Source organism: Panthera tigris, chromosome E2 (genome assembly GCF_018350195.1).
Source record: "Panthera tigris isolate Pti1 chromosome E2, P.tigris_Pti1_mat1.1, whole genome shotgun sequence".
In the NCBI taxonomy this organism is placed as follows: Eukaryota; Metazoa; Chordata; class Mammalia; order Carnivora; family Felidae; genus Panthera; species Panthera tigris.
This window is the reverse complement of record NC_056674.1, coordinates 22,115,327-22,126,702: the sequence shown is the minus strand read 5'-3', so window position 1 is coordinate 22,126,702 and position 11,376 is coordinate 22,115,327.

The window sequence follows — 11,376 nt, the reverse complement described above, 5'->3', positions numbered from 1 at the left end:
AGGGTGCGGGTGGGGCCGGAAGAAGGCTACGTGTGAAAGGAGAGCCCAGTGACCTCACAGGCACCTTCACTGCCGGGCAGCCCACCAAGTCCCCCCTTGCCATTCTTCTGCCCGGCACCCTTTCACTTCCCGACACTTCCCGGTAAGGTGACCGGAGAGAAAAACAGGCGATTTTGATGTTGAATTTTTGGAACCTGTAAAAATTTCGTGGCTAATCCACCGCCTTAGCAGGAAAATATGAGAAAATCTTTAATCTTAGACACTGGGACGAAAGCTGAGATTTTCAAAGGTATAGAAGAAGCTGATATTAGTTTCAGACATAATCCAGTTTTTAAATGTTTCCATATGATCGCTTCGGTATGTCAATATTAGATTTTAAACACACCCCGAGGATCTTTGATTATAAAGATCTGATCTTTCTCTCCCTTTTAACCAGCACATGCGTGTAACACGTGTGCTATTTCCCTCGTAAAGCGTTGCTGCCCCGCGCGTGTGCCCATGCTGACGCTCCCCTGCCCCCCTGCCCGCCACAGATGCCCTTCCCGGGAGCGGGGGCTGCAGGAAGGTGGATTCCATTCTGTCCTTGTGCTGGCTTGGCAGTCCATCGCTACTGGCATTAGAGTCCCAAATGTCTTTCTCCCCCACGTCTTGGTTGAGCATAAAGACGAGGTCCCATTGGCTTAAGGCGCGGTGCTGGCTTTCTCTGATGGTTGTGCCGTAAGTTAGCAGGATACGTTTGACAGTAATTTAATTTTCATTGACAAATGCTGTCATAATATTGAGAAGAAAGTGATATATTGTATCAACAGTAGTGGTCGACGCTCAGCCAGTCATATGGACTGGGCGAGCACCATATGCTTCTACCAAACTTGCCTTGGAAAGCTCTGGCTAAGAACTTGACAAGCTTAAGATACCAGTCAGGGAAAACGATTACCCTTGAGAAGTTCTCGCCATGTTTCCAGCTTCCTCATTTCCTAGAGGAAAGGCGGGGGCACTTCCTGGGGCAGCCACTCACCGTCATGGGTATTGGCCCCAGTTTGCCACTCCGTGGGTCAGGAGATTTCTTTGGGGGCACCCCGAAGGCACTGCCGTGGACCACCTCCCCCGCACCAGGCACCAGCCATGCAGATCCCCTGCTGACAACCAGCATAATCGAAAGCCCCGAGACGTTAAAACACCATTGATTTCCTGTTGGTTTGTGTTTGTCCTGGCTGCGGTTCCCTCTACGTAATACCAGTGGATGGTGCGTCCGTGTGTGTGAATGGGGCCAGAACCCGAGTCTGGCTTGTGTTACAAACTCGGAACAATGCAAGCAGGAAGGGGGACAGGATTTTGGTCTTGGGAGTGCAGCTCGTGACATCTCCGCTTGGCCAATGAGAAATATGCGTGGACTGTGGGTGCTCGTTGTACGTGGCGCGTGTGTGTCTGACTGGATTCTTAGCTAACGTCTCAGCTAGGTGATTTGATCCAAAGTGTGACAAGGTCAGCCTTCATTTGCTCTTGCTTTCCTAGCACTGAGCTTACTTATATTTTAATTTGGTTACTGTTCACAGGAAGAGCCGCTGATGAGTCAAGTCACGGTCTGGGAGAGAAGAAGGCAGCGTGTGTGTGTGTGTGTGTGTGTGTGTGTGTGTGCTCGCGCGCGCACATTCAGGGACACCCCATCCCTGGGTACATTCGGCTGGTGTCCTTGTCTGGTTTGCCAAATATGCGGGGACCTTCCATTCTCTGAAGGATTCCCATCCCAAACAAGGCTAAGTAAAGAAACAGGCATATGGCGCATACTGGAGCTGGCTCAGGGTTGGCACAGTCCATCGGCTGTGGTGAACAGGTATCTGGAAAAGACGGCAGTCCCGTCCTGCTCTTTTTGGAGCTTATCGTTTATTTGGATTTTGTTGTTGCTGTTGTGGCTTTGTGTTTATTATTATCTTAACAAAGAGAGGGAGAGGATGCGGTCCGCGGAACCGGGCACTGGTACAGCTCCTCTCCCCAGTGGCTCCCTGCCTGAGCCCGGAGCTGTCCTTCCCGTGAGGCGTTCTCCTGTTGCACCCCCGATGGATTCCCAGCTCCCGGGCGCTCTGGCTGGGAGCGAGGAGTGCTCCGAGGGTTCCGTGGGGGCATCTCAGTGCAGACAGCCTTCCGAAGGCAGCGAGAGCCCCTGGGTGTGGCCGAGGGTGTCCTTGGTCTCCAAAGAGAGTGTTGACTTGAAAAAGCGGGGCAGATTGGAGGAGCAGCTGCCCTCCTTGTGGATGGCATCCGTTGGTGGCTGTGTAAAGAGGAGCTCCGGACTGCCTCCCATTACCATTTCATTACGCGACAGCAGATCCATACACAGATCCATACGCTGCCTCTTGGACGGGGTTTCCAGACACAGCAGGACATGCGGAGAGAGCTTACCTCCTCTTCTGCCTGCTGGAAACCCAGCTCCCTGCCATGTGGCGCTTTCTGAGCTGGCGGCTTCAGGCTCACTCCCGGCAGCCCAGATGATGGGTGCAGCCCTTCTGTGGGCCACTCGTGCTCTGTGCGAGGTGCCAGTGGCTGTGACATTCTCCAGAAGAGTCTCCGGAGAGAAAGTATCAAGAACAAGCCCAGCTAACGTGCGTTTTCTCACCCAGGTCCCTCTGGCCTTGGAGTCTTGCTCAGTGGGCGCACCCGCTTCTAAATGGGGCAGCCATTAAAAGTGGTGACCATCTGGAGGGCCTGGGGGGCTCCGTCGGTTAAGCGTCCGCCTTCGGCTCAGGTCACGATCTCACAGTTCCTGGGTTCGAGCCCCGCATTGAGCTCTGTGCTGACAGCTCAGAGCCCGGAGCCTGCTTCGGATTCTGTGTCTCCCTCTCTCTCTGCCCCTCACCTGCTCGCGCTCTGTCGCTCTCTCTCTCTCAAAAATAAACGTTAAAAACAATAGATTAAAAAATATAAAATAAAAGTGGTGACCATCTAATAAGAGCTGGCTTTCCCTATCTCTGCCCGGCCACCAGCATTTTAGCGATAAAGGAGATGAGATGATCTGGGTCACAAACAGAGGTGTGAGAGGGGTAGCCCTGGGTGCTAATTCCACGATGGACGGCCACCTTCTCTCCGGCAGAAGTTCAGACCAGAGGGCTCTCCTGCTGCACCATGCCTGAGCGCTGGCTCCTTTGTCACCAGGCCTCTGTGTCCTCATGGATAAAACACAAGGGTGGGGATGTGCTGCTTGTGGAAGGGTGATGATTATGCACGTTCTTCAAGCAAAGAGCTTCCTCTCTTGACCAACTGGCAGATAATTTCTTTCATCTCTATCGTATTTAAAGAGAATTCCACAGGTGGGAGGCACAGAACAACGTTATGCTTTCTCCCTGTTTAAACCCGTTCGGTGGGGTTAGTTTTTTTGGTTCCCACCCACTTAGGATGAAATCCAGGAGAAGTCAGGGTTGGCAATATGGCCACCACAGGTGTTCCTCCCTGAGCCGGGTGCTTTCTGGAGTCCTCTGCAGGCCCCCCTGGATCTGTGACCTATGGCTTTAGAATGTTCCTCTGGTTGGGCTGCTGGCTGCTACCCCTCAGACGCAGCATTCCAGAATAAACATCAGTCTCTTCCTGTCGAGGTTGCGTCTTCCTGCCAGTGGTCCCTGGGGCAGTGGTTTTATGCAGGGGCTCCCTTCACCAGAGACCTGCAACTGGACCTTGGGAAACACTTTCCATTTGTTTCTAAAATCTCCAGGAGTGGAGTTATTCCCTCCCCTACGGCCTGCCATCAGCAGCCAATAGCCTTGGACTTTTCCACGCTGTATCCTGCAATGGTCTCATGTGCGGTTCCTCTTCTGGTGTGTAAAACTTGATTAAGCTTGTTGCCTCTCACACTGCTGTTTCAGGAAGGCGGTGCCTTTCTCTGTGGTGGGGTTAGACAAAGGCAGCAGAGTATTTCCAAAGGTTTTGTGCAAGGCTAGTGTTACGTCCACAGAATAGATGGCCTCTTCACTCTGCCTTTTGCTCTTCTGCTGGATGTTTAGGACATCAGAGCGCAACGTAAACATCCGGGTGGCTTCCTCATGGACCACCCAGAAGCGGCCCACGCAAGCCTTGAAGCCTCTTCCCTGAATGTGCAGATAACCTTGGGCCAGCGACAGGGCTCTCATGTTGACACTGCTCCTGATCTCTGGGGAAGGCTGGTGTCAAACTGGACGGAAGGCCAGGAAGCCCAGTGCCCGGACCCTGACCCAGACCTTGCTCTGTTTTAGCACACCTGGGGCATCTGTCATGGCGACTTTGGGGACGGTAACATCCGATACTCCTTGCACTCTGACTCTCTGGAAAGGAGATCTTGGAGACTCTTGATGGAATTGGAAGATAGCTGTGGCCAGACTAGCAAAAGCACACAATTTATATATCTTCAGGTCAAGAGCAGGACACATTGCCGTACTCGCCAAATGGACTCTCCTTGCGGTTAACTAATACTTTCTATTAGTTAGTGTTAACTAACACTCTCCAGTTTTTAATTTCAGATATTGTATTTTTCACAGCAGAATGTTCGGTTTATTTCTTGTACGGAATCTGATTCCTGCCAAAATTCTCCACCTTGTCACCCATTTTCTTAAATATATTACTTACAGTTAATCCAGAGCCTGCAACTCTTTGAGACAACATCTGGGTCTTCTGTGGGTTTGTTCCTATTCCCTTCTGTCTCATTTTTTGTTTTTTTCATCCTTGCTTTCGTTCCTTTGGTCTTTTTTTTTTTTAATTTTTTTTTTTAACATTTATTTATTTTTGAGACAGAGAGAGACAGAGCATGAACGGGGGAGGGACAGAGAGAGAGGGAGACATAGAATCTGAAGCAGTCTCCAGGCTCTGAGCCATCAGCCCAGAGCCCGACGCGGGGCTCGAACTCATGGACCGCGAGATCGTGACCTGAGCTGAAGTCGGACGCTTAACCGACTGAGCCACCCAGGAGCCCCTCGTTCCTTTGGTCTTATTGCGGGGTGTGCTTGGGAATTTTTTTTTTATCGACTGTCAAACACTGTGTATAAAAAGTTTAGATAATTTTAGGCTCTAGATTAGCACCATTAGATGTGAATGTAATGTAAGCTAGATATATAATTTTAAACTTTATAGTAGCCACATTAAAGAAGTACAAAGAAACCCGTGAACTAATTTTCATATTTCATTTAATGTAATATCTCCAAAACACTCTCCTTTGAACACGTAACCAATATAAAAATTATTGTGATACTTCACACGTTTTTTTTGTGCTAACTCTTGGAAATCCGGTGAATGCTTTATACTCATAGCACATCTCAAGTCTGACAAAGTCACATACCAAGTGCTCACTGGCCACTTGTGGCCAGTGGCTGCCATCTTGGACAGCACAGCTGTCGAGGACATCGTGTCCCTCCTGGGAGGGCTTGCTTTTGCTCCCAGTAGGCCATTAGTCTTGGGGAAGAAGTTGAGCAAATTTCAAGGGTTTGTTTGTTTTCTGTCTGTTGGTACTCCTAAGTGTGTCCCTGCAGGGGTCATCATTGAGATGGAAGTAGGGAGTGTTTACCAGGGAACTTGTACCTTGCCAGGCCCTAGATTCTGATTTTTGTCTCCTTGGCCCCTTGGACTATGGAAAGCTCTGCTTCACTCCTCAGCTTATCGGCTGCCACTTGTGAGTTCACGGCTGCCTCGGTGGGATAAGCAATGCCCAAACCGGGCTCAGCTCATCAGGACCCCTTTTGGTTACAACTTGGCCCCTCGACTCCTAGCCTCTTTGACAATCTCTTCTGCCTTAAAATAAATTACACACACACACACACACACACACACACACACACTATTTTCTGATGCTGTTTTTCTACTTGTTCTCCATGGGACGGTTGATTTGATACAAGGCTTTTTGCCATAGCCAGAAGTGGAAGTAAAATAACATCTTCTTAATTAACTGAAACCAGACTGTTGTTTTTTTTTGTTTTTTTTGTTTTTTTTTTTTTTCTGTTTGGCAATCAGTGCTGTTTCGGCCTTGAAAAGAAGACTTATTTCTCTTCTTCTGATTCAGCATACCCAAATCCCTGGGGAATAAGCTTATTTCCCCAATTCTAAGGATTGGCAATTTGAGGTACAATGAGTTTCTTTCTAATGAGACTGGAGTTCCAATCCCGATCCCAGTCTGTCTTTGTTCTCTGCCTGAGAGCTTCCCAGCTGCTTGACCCTTCCGGCCTGCGTGGCTGCATGGCAGGGAGCCTTGTTGACCTAAGTGGCTCCTGAAATCCACCTCTGTGCCTGCCCTCCACGTGGGAGCATAGGGAAATGACAGAAGTGGTTGTAATTTTGGGCAGGCCTCGAGGTTCCCAGAAAGTGGGAAGCACTCTCAAAGGACACTCATTCTTTACCCAGAATTTATTGAGATGTCACTTTACACCAGACCCTATGCTAGGCCCCGTGGGGCTAGCGGGATGACGTCATTGACTGTGGAGGGCACGTTGCCTACCTGTGCGTGTCGGGTCCTAAGACGCTCGGAGGGACACAGATGCAGAATTACAGGCCGCACACGTTCCTGCGTGTGTAGCTTCAGTCCGGGTGAGCTATCGTCATGTTGACGGGCAGGACCTGCCCATATTTGAGGCCTTCTTCTATGGAAAGTGAAAAATATTTAAATAAAGAATTTTATGGTGGAAGTGAGCTAACATCATTGACACCAACAGAAACTTTACTTCTTGGTGGTAAATACCAAAAGGAATTGAAGCTTGCTTTTAATCCGCTGCTTTTAACCCCTTATGTTTCCCTTTTTAAAAAAGAAATCAACTCGTGTTTTCTTAATGTCAAAGCAACTTTTACCTCTTTTTTTCCTGATTATTGAAAATAGGAGGAAAACCCCAGGCCATTTCTTACTGTGTGAAGATTGCCACAGTTTAGATTTATTCCCTTCCAGGTTTCTTCCTGCGCCTATCTTTTACCTACTTATAATCCTTCTGTGCACACGACCGTGCCTGTGTGCTTACACGTAATGTACAAATTTTCTCATACGATTACAACTCTTTATGTCTACAAACTTATGGCTATAATAAAATACCCTATTTGGGATTGTATAATTACTTCTCCTATTGTTGAGTATTTAGGTTGTTTCTAGTTTTTATTATCACAAAGATAATGCAGGGAAAGCCTTTGAAGATGGAGGTAACTCCTTTCATTCCTGGTCTCCCCGACACCTTGCAGTATTTTTCCAGGGCAGATTATCAGAAATAGAATGACTGCATCGAGTAACAGAATATTTATATGCTCCTTAGCTTAATTTTAAGCCTTGGGTTTACTCCTCGAGTGGGCAGTCACTTCCCATTTGAGTATCAGACACAGTGCAAGATTATAGTTGGCTGGCTTCTCTTGGCTGAGACCTGACACTTACCTGAAGGTGGCCAGCCCCCAGAGAACCCCTGGCTGTGAGTGGAAAAAGACCCCAAGTGTTACGGGCTAAGGATAACATTACTAAGCCAGTATGATGGGAGTGATGATAAACTTGCAGGAAAGCCTTAGGAGAAGAAAGGAAAATAAAGTTTCCTGGAGCACCTCACTCTTCGCAATGGCTATTATTGATGGGGGCTGTTGCCAATAGGGTGTGCGTGTTGAATTTTGGCAACTGAATTCTATTTTAGACGCACTGAGAGCTGAATCTTATTTTAGATTGACTCATGTAAGGAACCCCGTGGTGACGCTATAAATCAGAAAGTTCGTTTGCAATGCAAATCGCCCCTTCCTAAGTAATCTCCAGCTCCCTAATTTTACAAATCGTATTTTATAAGTTTTTTTTTTTTCAGTTTTTTGGTATGGGTTTTTGCAAAGCACACTTCGGAGGTCACTTGGGGTCCATTTCAGTCATGGGGCTCGTGGGTTTTGGTGGGAGAAGGTCCTTCTATCGGATCCTCCCCAAGGGGGCTGACAGCTGGGTCCCGGTGACGGGCCCTGTCAGGACCAGCACACTGAGGAGAAGATGGCCCCCTCGGCTTCGGAGGAGACCGACAGGTGTCAGAAGGTTAGAAGGTAAAAGGTCAAGGAGACAGAGGAATTGCAAGGCCAAGGAGAGAGGGGAGAGCTGGTATGACCCTGAGTGAGGCTGAAGCTTCAGAAGAAAACCCCGATGGTCAGAAGTGCCTGCAGGGACGTCTCCAGCTTTCGCATCAGGTTAGAATGCACCAAGAAAGGGGAGAATTCGGACTGTGGTGTGCTCGTGAGGCAAAGGGTTTCGTCTGAGGGTGAGGCAGACTGGCGGCAAATGCGTTGAGTCCCAGCAGTCCTGTCTTTACCAGGGCCCCAGAGGGAAAGGGCCAGGGTGCAGGGCTGACGGCCCAGCTGCCAGAGGGGCACGAGGTGTGTGATTTGACAAGAGCCTCTGCATTGGGTTTTTCTTTGCCCCTTTCCCGTCCACACCAAGCAGCCATTGAACTGGACCTTAGGAATTCAACACAGCATGGCAGTCACATCTGAAACCCCGACCATGTTTCAAGTATTTATAAGGTCTGATTTCATTTCATAAATAAAACCAGCTTTGCATAAATTAGTAACATATTTGCAATGGGCATCGGGGTGATTTCCCAAGTTCTCAGAGCCCCTGGGACCCGGGGAACTTCTTCTCATGCTGAGGTCACAAGTGTAACCTTTGAACTGAGCTCCTGTCCTCCTCCCCCCCACCCCCAGCCTTGGACGCGGTGAAGTGTTAACAAGTCACTGAACTTTGCAAGTTACTGTATTTGCTGGGGGGGGGGGGGGGTGGGGAGGGTTGCCCCCAACTCCAGACTTAGCTAAAATGTGGAAATGAGAGAAACATTCCAGAACTCCAACTCGACTTTGGGAAGATGTGGAAGGAGGCCCAAGCGCCACGTCCCTGCTGGGGCTTGTTGAAAATTCACACATGTATCAGTAATTAGTTAACAATCAGGGTGTCCTAAACTTTTATACCATTTATACAGTGTTTAATTTACATCGATTTCTTCATTTTACATGTAGTAATTAATTTTGTCTTACTGACAGATGATTCTCAATGACTGATTTCAAGAGACCTTCCTGACAGGTACTTTTTAACCCTTTGTTTCCCTTCGAAAGGACTTTCTGTCTTACTCAGGGCTGCTGTCAGGGGCAGCACAGGGGTTTCTGGGCTGGGGGCAAGCTGTTTGGAAGGGGGATGTGGGAGGTGCGTCTTGAGGGCAAGTCTATTTAGAGGAGTGTGGGGGTGGATGGAGGAGGGGCTTAACCCTTCTCCAGTTAACCCTTTGCTCCCTGCCAGAGTCAGGTCCTACAGACACTGCCTTAGGTGGTGCTTGAATAGGCTCCAGCCGGTAAGAAGCACTCTTTTTGCTTTAGGGGACAAAGCAGAAATCCCCAAATTTGCTTTGAATGAAAAACTGGGAGGAAGTTAAGGGCTGGACCTGATATAAAGACAAGCGGGGTTTTTTTGGTCTCTGTCGCTTGCATTTTTCCTTAAAATACACGAGTGTTGTGGGGCACCTGGGTGGGTGGCTCAGTCAGTTGAGCGTTCGACTTTGGCTTAGGTCATGATCTCACGGTTCGTGGGTTCGAGCCGCATATCAGGCTCTGTGCCGACAGCTCAGAGCCTGGAGCTTTCTTCGGATTCTAAGTCTCCTTCTCTCTCTCTCTGCCCCTCCCCTGCTCGTGCTCTGTCTCTCTCTCTCTCAAATATAAAATAAACACTAAAAGTTAAAAAAAAATACACAAGTGTTATAAAAGTCATCATATGGTGGTATGCTTGCAAAACCAAGAGTATAAAATGGTAGGGGAGTCACAGGTACTAAGCAAATCCTGTAGTTTAATTTTATCTGGGCAAGAAGTGCTTCATTCCTCTCTGGGACATATAGGAGGAGGGACTTTAATGCTTAAAAAAAAAAAGGTAGGTTGCATTCTGCTCTATATTCCTTTAAAAAAGTATTTGTGTCTTTCATTTCTATTTTTAATTTTTTTAATGTCTATTTGTTTTTTGAGAGAGAGAGACAGACAGAGAGACAGAGAGTGAGGGAGACCCAGAATCCGAAGCAGGCTCCAGGCTCTGAGCTGTCGGCACAGAGCCCGACATGGGGCTCGAATTCAGGGACCGCGAGATCATGACCTGAGCCGAAGTCGGATGCTTAACCTACTGAGCCAGGGCCCTATCTTTCATTTCTATTTTGTAGTCTCTGAGTATTCATTTGTAACTATTGGATTTAAGACATGGATATTTCCAGGGTTAAAATTCTAAAAAGGGAAAGAGATGTTATAATGGATATGTCTTTGTAAAATCTCATTCTTGAATTAATGCCTCACCCCTGTGCATTGCAGGAGATGACCATTGGGGCAATAATTCTGTTATTATTAATGAGGAGAACATGCATCCTTTATTTTGCAACTTTCCATCCTAAATGACCTTTTAAATGTGGACAGTACCCGGGTCACATTCTAATATTAATAAACAACGAAAAAGGTAAATGTCATTCAGATTATTCTAACACGTATGTGTTAGAACCTCTGTCTATAGTTCCATGTTCTCCATTGGATTGTACAACTTTATAAGCAGGAAGGAGATTCTAGCGCTGACCCCCAGCGACGGAAGTTGAGTGCCAGTGGTCGCATTCCCCTTAGATGGCAGTGATCACCCTGTAGCATGAATCTTCCCATCAAGCGCGTGCTTCTGGTCATTGGTCTGACCATGAACATCGTCCATGTGTTCCCAAGAATGAAGAAGCATGTGTTTGGCAAATGCTAGGATGTCATGTTTGGAGAGTGCCCCCTGCCTTTGCCCAGCCTGGCTCTTCCCTGGGTCAGCTTCAGATCTGGGCCCTGAGGACAGCAGGTCCCAGGTCGGGGTCACCACCTCCTGCAGGCACCTGCTACCGGGTCCGTAGCTCTGTTCCTGAAGGCAAGAGTTGGGTCCCTGTGGGGATTTCTGCCATTACCGTACGTGAGTACTGTGCCCCTCGCTACTTTTTGTCAGAGAAGGTATTCAAATCCGGTTTGGCTTGTAGTAACAAAGGTCTTTTTGTGCCTCCTGGTTCCTCTGCCCCTCTGCCTCTCCTTTCATTCCCCTGGCATCTATTATTACCGTAATGTGACTAAGGGGGCCTTTCCCCCTAATTTGCCTCCCAATATTTCCCTGTGGAAAATAGTATGTTCTCCCCTTTGCATCTGTCATTTCCACCCACGCACCGCAGAGCATTCTTGGGATAAGCATGAGCACGTTCGTGGCTGTGCGTGTACACAGTTCTAAGGGCGTAAAAGTACACAGAGTGTGTTTATGAAGGTGTTCCTGTGGGTAAGTGCTGCACATATGTGTGCATCTTTGAAAGGCACCAGGGCGTGTTTCAGAGTGTTGCTTTGTAGCCTGTCGATGTGTGAACGTGTCAGTGTGTACACGCCAAGTTAAGGCTGTACCCATCAGTGGGTGCC